The following is a 13,186-nucleotide window of genomic DNA, read 5'->3' on the forward strand; positions in this document are numbered from 1 at the left end:
GAATTTACTATTCACTATAGATCCTCGTTTTTTTGTAGATTTTTCAATTATAAAAATTGGATACTTGCACATCCCTAACCATAATATACCAAGAAGAAGACAACTGTAATAAGTATAATAACCATTTAGTCTATAACTGTCTTCTTTCTTCTACTAAAAATTCTCGAAAAATATCTCAACCTATCCACTTGTACTTGCTCACACATAAAAAGGTAATATTTTTTCTATTTATTTATATTTTTTTCAATTAAAATAAAATAATCCATAATAAGATTAAAATCTGGCATAAGATCTGATGGGCGTTCACCAGAACTTATATCAGATCTGATATCAGATCTGGAGTTAGATTTGATACTGGAGATAGATCTAGTCCACTATTTTTACCTGAGTATAATTATAACTAGTGCACAAATACCAGCAGAAGGGGGTTCTTTTGCAAACACTGTGCGCAAACAGCTGAACTCGTATAGGATAATTTGTAGATTACGCAACGGGGGCGGGAGGTTGTCGATCTTCAGGAGTGCAAGATGGACAACCGCCCCAGTTGTGTACACTAACATTATTACAACTTGCAGAAAGTCGATTTTTGATACAGCGTGCGGAAAAACGAACGCGATCGTGCGATCGCGCGATGTGCGAAAGTAGCACTTTCCGCACGCTGTATCAAAAATCGACTTTCGATACAGCATGTTCGTAATGAAATAGTTATATATACAAAAAAAGGCCCCAAAAGGCTTTTTTAAAATTCCGTGTGTAATGCATGAGTTTTATAACCTTTCAGTGACTCAAAAACCACGTTTTACGCACGAAATGTTACAAAATAACTTCATTCTGCTGTGCCAGAAACTGCAACTTATATTAAGTATAAAATTGAGTATGATAAGCGTGTCCTTGCTGCGCTGGGGCCCTAAACTACGCTGTGTCAGAGAGTGTTATTTATGGCACTTGTATCATAAAGTACTATAAATGGAAACACGTCCTAGAGCAAAATGTAGCCACAACTGACTGAGTGTCTCCGTTACACGTGCGTAGAAGAGAGCATAGATGTAGTGTGCAATGTGCTCGCTCTGAGCCAGTAACGAATCTCTTGATCCCATTGTGGCATTTAAAGTGCCGGGAGAGGCTCGCATGCCGCCCGGCTAGCTTATACGATGCTTCGAATATTCAATTTTTTAAGACAAATTTTGATCCTGTCATTGAAAAAAAAGCAGGTACTAAAGATGATCGATATTCTTCAAGGTTTTTCGCCACTCGTCTGTTCCTGATTACCGATTTTTCACTGCACGTGCTTGCAGCTGTCAGTGATCTTTTTAGTGAAGTTTGAGGGCTATTCGACTCATACCTCTCAAACCTTCCAAGTTGAAAGCTTCGTTCACATGTCGCGGACTGGTACAAGTTTCAGAGCTGCCTAATCATTGTTCCATTGAGCAACTTTATTTAGCCGCTCCAAACGTTATAGGATGAAACCACCACGCACCTACGAGGTTGAATGAACATCGAGGCCATAGAGTTTTACCTGTGTGGAAGCAATGTTGACCCACGGTATCGTTTAAGCTCTGGTTGGCTCTCTCAATCCCGGAAAAAGCTATTACCACAATAAAATATTTCTACAGGGCTCTTGGATCTTGTTGACCTTAAAATAGCTAACTAATCACTCCTCCGTACTTTAGCTAATTCATTATTTTCAACATTCTTATGAATGAAAATGATGATTTTTACGGTTTGACCGAACTCGTACCTATTCAGAATAGGGTATTTGCATGAAAAAAAATCATTAAAACAATTACGTTATAGTAAAATACACGTATCAAGGAATATGGGGGTAAAAAAATAAACAATTTTGAACAGTCAGATAATTTTTAATACGAGAATAAAAATCAAAAAAATTTGGAAATTATTTTGAACTCCACAAACGATTTTGATTGGTCTGCATAACCGTGACGTCATACTTATAACTTAAGTCGGCTGCTGCATGGAATGTATACGGGCTAGTAATAAAAATTATTATAAAAAATGCCGTGAAAGACTTTGGATAATATGTTAATACAAGGAGACTCTACAAATCTCCCGAATGTTAATTCGTTTATGATATTCGACTTTTTAAAGTTGAACGTTTTAATACAACTGAAACTCGTAACGTCAAGTTAACCATTATACATCGAGAGAATCATATGGTAATTCTGCTAAAGGTTACTTTCGTCTGCAGAGAGTGAAAAGACAGTTTTCTTCGGCTTTCATCATTGTTTAGCACCCAAAAAAACAACTTATCTGGTGCTTTATTACTATTATTCTTACAATTAAATAGAAATCAACACAGGTTAACTGTTAAATGCAGCAACTCTTTTGCTATTGTATTACCTATTTTAATAATTTTTTTTTTATACTTTGCCGGCTAGGTGCTACCGCACCTCTTGGATATATATTAGACCGGTTCGTTTTGGAAAAATTTTTTTCAATTTTGGGAGCACCGGCAAAATCCTTTAGTTGAACTAAAAAAATGAAGTTTGCCGTCTACCTGGTGTCGCTAGATGCCCTGAACAGCTGTCGATAGCTTTTTGAAGTTAAAAAACGTAGTGCAAAAACTGGACAGCATCGCTAAATAAGATTTAAATTACCTACTGTGCTCTGAGGGTAAAATCAATATTAACAAGACGTTTTCTTACGTGATTTTTTGTGTAGAATCGATCCCCGTCGTTATTTCTGACCTAGGAATACGATAACATTGAAAAAAAAGTACTTTTACGTAACAAGTGCCCAAAAGGCGTTTTTGGGCACGAGTGTGCGGAAAACGACACGAGTGCAGGCTACGCCGGCAAGAGTGGGTGTTTTTTGCGCACACTGTGCGCAAAAAGCTGGGCACGTGTTGCATACAAAATTTTATGCAATAGTAGGCGAAAAATACGTTCATTTAAATGAGGCGTTTTACCGCACACCCGTGTCCAAAATGAGGCATTTTACCGCACATAAGTGTCCAAAAACGTTTTTAGTGCACAAAAAGCGTTTTTGGACACTTGTGTGCGGTAAAATGCCCCATTTTGGACACGGGTGTGCGGTAAAACGCCTCATTTAAATGAACGTATTTTTCGCCTATACTATTGCATAAAATTTTGTATGCAACACGTGCCCAGCTTTTTGCGCACATTGTGCGGAAAAAACACCCACTCGTGCCGGCATAGCCGGCACTCGTGTCCTTTTCCGCACACTCGTGCCCAAAAACGCCTTTTGGGCGCTTGTTACATAAATAAATATTTCGGTTTTGTTTTTTCATAAATTTCGAAAAGTTCATATTCGAGGGCGAATGAACAGAAAAAATCTAGAACATTTTTTGATACTACCAAAATGTAGGATTTTTATGACAAATCCAACGGTATATATTACCATATACTTTAAAATTATTTACATACAAAAAAAACGACTTTATCCCAATAAACGACATAACGAAAAATCAAATAATCGATAAGTGTATGAGTTTCTTCCAGGAAACGGCTGAATAGAATCAATTATGGAAAAAATTGCATGAAATCATCTGATAGGTTTTTGTCTCACCTTTTCAACGCCGGTTTCAGAAGTTAAAAATTCGCAAGCATTGCTGAGATACAGCGGTTTTTGTACGATGCGTTTTTGTAGCTTAAAATTCCAAAATTCTGAGTTAGCTCAATTTATAAAAAACCGGCGAAGCAGAATCTTAAGCTATTTTATCATTTGCAGTTTTTAAATTCAATGATAAGTTTGGAGGATGGACGTTTTGATGTAATAATTCAGATGAATCATTAAAATCCTCGCAAAAATCTTCGTAACAAAGTTGTAAATCAGCAATTTCAATGTTTTCAACAACTTCGTCATTTCAAATTTGACACGAATTATTTTTACTTGTTGATGGTCTAGACAACGTATTTTCAGTAGTCATTGATAATCTCGAAATTGTACTTTCAGTTCGAAATTGTAGTTTCGATGGCCTCGACAAAGTAGTTTCTGTAGTCGTTGATGGACTTGAAAGTAAATTACCTTCGTTATTATTGACAATTCCTTCAAAAATTAAATTTTGGCTTCGCATAGAATCAGCTATGTATCCTGAAGCTACTGAATCGGAGTGCCAACCTCCTAACTGCTTCATTGTATTCTAATTTGCTCCTGAGTTTGACAACAATTAAGCAGCGGTTCTGCGGAAACAGTGTCCTGTGTATCTCTCCGGTTAATTCAATTCCAAAAAAGTAGCAATGAGCGAGGGTGTTGATCCAACTTTATTTTTTCCAAAGACTTGACGAGTGCTGATAAGCAATTAGTTGAAACAGTGAAGATATATTTATTAAAGGAAAGAAATAATACAATGTAAATTAACAATGATCGGCGAGGTGTTCTCTATTGAGTCTCGGCGGTATCTGCTCGCTCGCATGAGGCGCACGCACTCTCGGCACACACACATACACACGTATACAGGTGAGAGCCACCGGCGGCAGAACGGAGCAGAGAAAACTCTATACAAAGAGACATCTATCTCTTTGCTCTAACACTTCCGCCTTTTCTCGTAAACATTAACAATTAGTCGGAAAACTCAACTTCGCATATATTTAAGCTTTCGCACATGAAATGAAAACGGTCATTCGGCAATGGCTTAGTAAGAAAATCTGCCTTTTGAACCTCAGACTTTACATACTTGACGGTAATTTCTCCGTTTTCGTTTTTCTCGCGAAGAAAATGGTATCTAACATCCATGTGTTTGGTTCTTTTGTGTGATTCTGCGTTTTTCGAGAGTTTGATTGCACTCTGGTTATCAACAAATAAAGGAGTAGACGAATCACATGGATGTTTGATATCATACAGAAGTCTTCTCAGCCAAATAGCGTCTCTTGCAGCTGTGGCTGCGGCCACATATTCGGCTTCAGTGGAACTTAGCGTAACCAATTTTTGTCTTTGAGACGACCAAGTAACAGGTCCATGACTTAAAGTAAACACGTAACCTGATACTGATCTTCTCGTTTCGACATCATTGGCATAATCGGCGTCCGAATATCCAATCAAACATGTGGCCGCATTTTGCCCGACATACTTGATCCCATAATCGACAGTTCCGACGAGATAAGCCAGTATGTTTTTAACAGCACGCCAATGTTGCATGTTGTGTTTGTTCAAGAATTTACTAACGTTATTTGTAGCAAATGCTATATCTGAACGCGAAATAATTGCTAGATACGTCAGCGACCCGACTAGCTCGCGGTATGGTACGTTGTCTACGCAATCTTCGTTGTTTTCAACCGGTCGGAGAATATTGTTTGGATCTGCAGGTACAGACACTGGATTCGCGTCACTCATTCCATACTTGTCGATAATACGTCTCGCGTATGCTCCCTGACTAACAAACAAGCCTCTTGTCGAACGACCTCGACAAATCTCCATACCGACAAAGAAACTGCCATCGCCTATGGTGATTTTAAATTCCTTTTTTAATGACTCGACTACGATTTCAATCACGGTTTTCGACTTGCATACAATTAACCCGTCATCGACATACAAAGCTAGAAATACGTGTTCATTCATCACGGTGCTCACGAAAATACATTTGTCCGCGTCGCTTTCAATAAATCCGAATTTCGACAAAAATTCTTTGAACCTATTGTTCCAACATCTCGGAGCTTGTTTAAGTCCGTATAGAGATTTGTTCAAACGACACACATACTTTGCATTCTCACATACATTCGTCTTCAATCTTGTCTTCCTCTCGACGTTTCTTCTCGTAGCGCTGTTGACTTCTGCTCCCAAGGGGACCTCCATATCGATTTCTTCTTGTAGATTACCGTATAAGAAGGCCGTGCGAACGTCGAATGTGATCATCTCCAGATCATCTTGAGCGGTCAAAGCGAGGAGCACACGGAGAGAGTCGTATCTGACTACTGGTGCGAATGTCTCAGTGTAGTCGATACCCTGTTGCTGCTGAAATCCTTTTGCGCATAATCTTGCCTTGAATTTGGGTGAGCTGTCCTGAGTGTTGTCAATTACCTTAAACACCCATTTTGACTTGATTGGAGCTTTTGCGGGGTTTCTGGGTACATACGACCACGTGCCATTCTCATCGTGAGCTGCCAGCTCTTCACGTATTGCCTGAGTCCATTGTGCAGCATGAGGTCCAGTGACGGCTTCCTCATAAGTGCTGGGCACACTTATCTCGGCTACGTTTGCCTCATACCTCATAGGTGCTTTGAGCAGAGAACGATCTCTTAGTTGTCGTTTCTCTTGAGGCGAATCGTTGATCTTCGGGTCATCGTTGCTGTCTGGTTGTTCAGCTTCCAGGTCGTCAGCTGTATCGTACTCATCCTCTTGACTGTGCTGCTCCAACTTCAGTGGTTGATCGTCCACTTCACTGCTGCTGTCCATGCTGATTCTGAGTCCGTCATCTGCTTCAGACTCTGTATTGACAGTCTGCATGTTGGAGAAGACGACGTCCCTGGATACAGAGACTTTCTTGCTCTGCACATCATAGACTCTGTAATTCTTTGAGTCTTTGTCGTAGCCTACCAAGACAGCCTTCTTTGCCCTAGGATCAAACTTTTTGGTGAAGATCTTTGGCACATTAATGAAGCAGTTTGCTCCAAAACTTCTGACATGATCCAGGGTGGGCTTTTTCTTGGTCCAGGCCTCATAAGCTGTGATCTCACTGCATTGGCTTGAGCGCAAGACTCGGTTGAGCAGGTATGTTGCACAGTTTACTGCTTCCGCCCACAGTGAACGTGGCAGGCCTGATGAGAGAAGCATTGTCCTTGCGCACTCGACGACAGTGCGGTTGCTTCTTTCGGCCTTGCCGTTTTGCTGAGGCGTATACGGTGCCGATGTCTGGAAATTGATGCCTTTATCCTTCATATACTGTAGCATGTTGCTGNAGAGGATATTAGAAACTTGGCCTTTGCGTCGTCTTTAAGCCAACTTTTCAGCTCGACTCCGCCTTGAGTGGGTCTCTCCCTCGTACCATCTACGATATCCTCTATGCCTTGAGCAATAAACAAATTTTCAAGCTGAAATTTCCACATTTGAAAATTGGTTGCGTTCAGCTTCTCGATGTGCCGAGTTGAAATTTCACTCGCCATCTTGATCACTTTAACCTACGATCGCAACACTGTAAGGACTTTTCACTACACTGTCTCTTTCCTCGTTTAACGATCTTTGACTAAATAACGATCTTTCACTTTTCACGCGTATCCTGGGCCCATAACCTGATAAGCAATTAGTTGAAACAGTGAAGATATATTTATTAAAGGAAAGAAATAATACAATGTAAATTAACAATGATCGGCGAGGTGTTCTCTATTGAGTCTCGGCGGTATCTGCTCGCTCGCATGAGGCGCACGCACTCTCGGCACACACACATACACACGTATACAGGTGAGAGCCACCGGCGGCAGAACGGAGCAGAGAAAACTCTATACAAAGAGACATCTATCTCTTTGCTCTAACAAGTGCATTTGGCATGGAGGAATTAGATGAAAAATCAATCGCTAAACTCACCCTTAGGCATGAGCAATATATATTGTTTCACTTTGGAATAAAATAACGATCCGATAACAAAGCTGCGATCGATATAGATTTTTGTGTCTTAAACACTGACCAAAAATTTGGTTTTCAAGTCTTTCACATGATGGATTTTAATGTTGACGAACTCAGCACATCGTAACGCCCCACAGATGCCGAAAATCAATAGAACCTAAATAATGCAGATAAATCATAAGTATCGAAAATAGATGTTATAAATAAACAACAAAAATTATTCACAAATACCTTTCTATCTAGGTAAAGATCATCTGGTTCGTTGTTTATAAAATTCAAGACTTCGTCCCAACTCAAAGTCATCGATTTTCTTGGTTTATAACTTTTTGAATTATTTTTTAGGATACTCTTCAAATTTAAATATTTACCTATATCTATATTATTGGTGACAATAAGCTTTTTTTTAGCATTGACCAAATGCTTCATAGTGTAGACACACTTTTTTCTGCATATCATTGAAAAAACAAACCAAAACATTTTCTTCAAACGATTTAGCCTTATTCTCTGTTTTCCATAATAAAAATGCTTCTTACACTAAATGGTACCGGTCGGGCGATTTTTTGGGCAAGGTTTTCGATGCGATCACGAACTGAACTTCTTTGTCGAAATCACCAAAGATCTCCTCTTCGTCGGAACTTTCCGATCCGATGAAAGAGACTTAGTATCAAGTTTGCGAATATTTATATTGAACAGGTTATGACAGAATAATCGGTAACCATAGACGCGTATCTATGAACATTCAAATTCCAGGTCACAGAAGATAAGTCATTTTTCTCCTCCCGGTAACTTAGATGGCGCGCACAGGCGGAAGAAAAGTGATGTTTCGGTTTATACGCGCAGGGACGAAAGGCGAATTTAAGGCTATGGTAGCATGAAAAATTCATTGATAATTCATATACAGGAGTCCCTCGTTATATGCGGATTTATTATCCGCGGAATTCGTTATCCGCGGTTAGTCGATTTGCGCCCATCCCTTCGTATCCGCGGGTCGAGTCTTGTTATCCGCGGATGGAAGATCGTGATTATTTTCTCGGACGCATTTATATTCAGTTTGAATACGGTTAGTGTAGACGCGTAAATCTAAATTGTCAATTAACCTAAATTTGTTGAAAATTTATTAATTTATTTAAGTATGGCTTCTTCTAAAACTCCGTTGAAAACTGCCTCAAAACCACCGGCAGATCAGAATAATGATGCACCTGAACCGATTTTTGATTCAAAACTGATTGTAGAAGTTATGGATCTAGTTATTCGAGCAGGTGAATAAGCAATGACTCATGATCCAATAATGACGCGTATCTCGACTTTCAAACACTACTGTGATTTAGCTGCACAAATTTATGAAGAAATGCACAAAGATATTTTGAGACGAGCAAAGCAGAAAAAATTAACCGATTACTTTAAAAATTAAACATAGAATTGCATATGTGTTGTAAATATAAATAAACATATATGAATAGATATGAACTACTAAACAAATACGTTTATTTGTAGGTAAAATGTACATATAAACGAGCTTTCTCGAGGTTGAGGATCGTGACCCTCTCTTTTCCATAAGGGTAGGGTCTTATTATCCGCGGTTTTGTTATACGCGGTACTTTTGAGGAACGTAACCCCCGCGTTTTTTATGCAAATACCCTATTACATTGCAGGGAACCCTAAACAACTTCGCCGCTGTGCGATTAGAAAAAAATAAAGAAACTTTTCGTTCCGTCTCCAGCTATGTTGTAGATTTTATTTGTGTATATTAATCTTCCTATAGATACAAGCTGTAGCAAAAGCATCGACGCAAATAGTAACTTCAAACGAAGACTATAGAATTTAAATGCATTTATCGGTATATAAATAATATACCGATATATTATTTATATTTTAAGAACTTCTTCAAATTTTTCAGGGATTACGGTTATTACCTAAAATAATAGGCATTTATGTTTTTGCCTAAGCAAGAGCAGCTTTTTCCTTAATGAGTCAGATCGTCTCGTCCGATGTTGAGTTTGTTGTGACCATTGATTTGCTAAAGTAGTGTACAGAACCTGTACGCTGTAACTGAATCGGTACGCTCTGAAAGTTATAACAAGTATTCAAAAACATAATTCATCAAAAAACGCAAACGAAGAAAAAATATAACACACAAAGTATACAAAAAAAGCTCACGGTGAGTGCTGCATCTTTGTAGAAAATCAAATTTTTCAGAGTTTTAAATAATTCAATGGAAAGGGAAAGAAACATTCTTTCCCAAGATTGCTTCAAATTTTTTTCGATTTTAAACTCCCTTTGAGACCTTTATTTTAGGTTAAGTAAGTGTTTTATTTCTAACTAAAGCGCCCTTCAAATCATCTTAAACAAACAAAAGGCATATTGGAACGTAAAATTTTATGCTTTTTCCAAATTTTCAATAAAAAATGAGGGTCACTGTGTAAACAAATTTTTCCACGATTTTTTTTTATGTAGCTTTGAGGTTATATTCAAGCTTAAATTCAGTGTCACCATTCGATACCCATTGATTTTTTCATCAATTTTATTGCTTAGAATCCAATTTCTAAGGATTTCCCATTTAAAATAAATATAATCTTCAAATTATTTGAAGACCACGAGTATTATATATGACGAGCATTATAGATATTAAATTCATACTAATTCAATCTGAACGACGCGCAATTGAAGGAGATTTATAAGAAATGTGATGTTAAAATTTCAATGAAAAACGTTTTTTTATCAAATTTTTTTAAGAAAATTTAAAAAGAGAGTTACAAATAAGGATTCTGGTTTCGATCTTAATAAGGTTTTTTTCAAAGAAGCTTAAATATAGGTAACTGAGATCAATTTTTTGGAAATATTTAAAAAAATTATCCTTATTTTTTTTTAAATTGCTAGTATCTTAAAATTTCTGTGTCTAGTCTTATCACTATATTATGGCTACGTTATGATTGTTTAGTTTCCATATGATAAAGGATTTGCTTTAATTATTGCTTGAACGGATACTAATTTCTAATTGATTGGCAGTGATTCTTCTGTTTTTTCAAAGAAAAGGGAAATTCCATAGACTTTTGATGCACTTCGATTTTTCTGAATAGAAAAAAAGTGAGGCTACCGTTGTCCGCTAGGTTACCTGTTTTATGAGTCTTATCGAAACCCAATGCATAGGTATAAGATTATAACGGGTCGACCTCCTTCGTTTGACGTCGTTGTTTTGTTACGCGCTGGGATATTATAAGCCCAGTATAGCACAGACTATATGTATAAAAGTATACATATTTACGTGTGCATGTACGTTCGTGTGTACGTATGTAGGGGAGAGCGGGGCAAGTGTAACTTGCGGGGTAATACGACTTCTTGTTTTTTTCAATGATAATGATTTTTTAAATAAATTTTTTTCCCACTTATTGTTGAAATATACTTGTAACTTTCGATTGCATGCAAAAACGACGCGAAAAAACGTTTATTTTATTAATTTTAACTCGAAACAAAAATACGCTAAAATTATTACAAAAATTTCTTATTTCACACTTCTGTATCTTTTTTGATAATGCTTTTTATGCTACCGCTTTTTTTTTCATAAGAACAGTCATGTCTTCCCGATGAAAAGGCTTTTTTCAAAATTTCATTAAACGCAATATTTTATGAAATATTTAATTTTTAAAAACATGTCTTAATGGGGCAAGAGTAGCGCCTGAAGCGGGGCATTAGTGTCGCGGTACGCCAGGCATTGCGACGATTCGTGACGGCGGTCTGCTGACTTTTCGTTCAAACTTAACCTTATTTTACCGTGTTGTTGTTTTGCTCGTGGCCGATCGCAATTATTAACTCGATAAAAAAACGATTAATTTCACAATGATAGTATGAAATTCAATGCCTTTTTCGAATCCGGGTTCAGATTTAGGATTAAAAACGTAGTAAAAAAGCTATGAATATCTAAACAAAACAAGCAGTAACAATTTCTGCAAAACTTAAACTGGAAATGATTTTCAAAGTTTTACAATGAAAAATTCCATAAATATGATCAAAGTTTGTCATAGTGTAATTGTATCTCAGAAATTTTCACAGACTTTCAAAATAGCTTTTTCTAGCAAAACGGCATTCCCGAAGTTAATTGTTTACACAAAAAAATCCAATTATTTTTTATCGCAAAAACGATTGATTTGAGTAATAAATAGAACGAATAAGTTGTATAATTAATTAAAAAACATCCGTAAATTTTTTCAATATTTTTGGAGAAGATTGTTTATTTCCCGAAATTACGGAAAATCTAATTTTCTTAGGTCATCTCAGAAAATTTCGAGGATTATCCTCTAAACTCGATTTTTTTCGAATAAAAAATTTTTTGAATATTTTAGAGATTTTGTGTTGTAAAAATTTGAATCATAGCTAAAAAGTTACACTTACATGTTTATGTATTCAACTTTTTTCATAATTTTTCAGTTCATAAACAAATTACGTCTATTAACAATGTGCGCGCAGATAGTATCAAGCATGAGCAACCTACTTCTCTAGTGCGCTCTTCTTGCCCCGGAGCCCAGTTACTCTTACCCACGCTGGGGCAAGAAGCACTGATTTCAACGCTTCCTTTATTTTGGTTGTCATTTAATTAATATGCAAAAATTATGACTTTTGACTATTGCATTGTATTCATTGACTTCTCATCTTGATATCGGTCTGTTTAAATTTTCATTTATTCTTATTACAAACTTTATATTGAGCATTTTAGTTAGGTGAGTCTACGTGCCCCGCTTTCCCCTATAAGCACATGTATATAGTTCTCGTGCCGGCACTCGGCAGGCTATATCGAATCGGACTTTCGATTCAGTCAGTCTCGAGCAGTAGTCACGCGCGCTTGTTGCTCGTTTCAATATCTCTCTGTTTTTTATAAGTTTTCTTTGTTATTATTTATTTATTTTTTTTTTCGTTTTAAGTCGTGTTTTTTGTATATTGTAAAGAAAATAGATTAAAAGTGGAATAAAGCTGTTGATAAATTTTCGACGCAAGCTGTCAATCGATGCATCAAATGGCTGTGAATGTGCTTATATGTGTGATATCAAAAGTTATTGAGTGTACTGATTTTTTTTTTTATTACAAGGATGTAAGTGCTACAACGATAAAACTCACCTGCGCGTGATTGATAAAAACAAAGAGTGAGAGAGGCAGTACGTGCATTGTATCAAAGCACACATATACCTACCCGTCATTTAAAATTGTATAGATAGCATAGAAAATCACTAAGACAAAAGGTTTTTCAATATAGAACTCACTCACAGGGAAAATTCAAGCAAGCTCATCAGTAGAAAAAGTGGTGAGTAAATATAATAATATAAAAAGTAAAAATAGTTTGAACTATAAAGGTTCGGATAAATTTTTTTGCGGTAAATAAGTTCAAAGAAGTTGAAATATTGTCGAACTTTTCAAGCTGTAAGTTAGATTTGTTCTTTTGGTTTTATATTGAGTGATATTTAGAAATTCGATATGGTGTTATCGTAAGTTGTTATCAATGGATGTATTGATTAAAAAAGTATTGTAATCGTTGGTGATATTCTTAAATGGGTTGTTATGAACGTGAATTTAATTATTTCTCATTTTCCTTTACGGTAGCATAATTTAAATTTAACTATTTTTTAACTTTTTTATTTGATGAGTTATGACTCAGCGTATGGTTATT

The 13,186-nt window shown here is 36.7% G+C and overlaps 1 protein-coding gene across 3 annotated transcripts in view; it reads left to right on the forward strand.

Annotated features, from left to right (window-relative positions):
* The window catches only part of LOC106659620, a 43,963-nt gene that overhangs the window by 3,755 nt on the left and 27,022 nt on the right, over positions 1–13,186 (forward strand). Inside the window, exon 2 of one of the 3 annotated variants that reach the window (XM_023462927.1) lies at positions 39–212. The exons of 1 other annotated variant lie outside the window; for it this stretch is intronic. The gene's annotated coding sequence lies outside the window, so the exon portion shown is untranslated. Of the gene's footprint in view, positions 1–38; positions 213–12,300; positions 12,824–13,186 lie in introns of those variants that run through there. One more of the 3 variants, XM_014382268.2, reaches the window with a different exon arrangement.

The sequence above is a fragment of the Trichogramma pretiosum genome, unplaced genomic scaffold, assembly GCF_000599845.2.
Source record: "Trichogramma pretiosum strain Unisexual culture from Peru unplaced genomic scaffold, Tpre_2.0 scaffold92, whole genome shotgun sequence".
Classification (NCBI taxonomy): domain Eukaryota; kingdom Metazoa; phylum Arthropoda; class Insecta; order Hymenoptera; family Trichogrammatidae; genus Trichogramma; species Trichogramma pretiosum.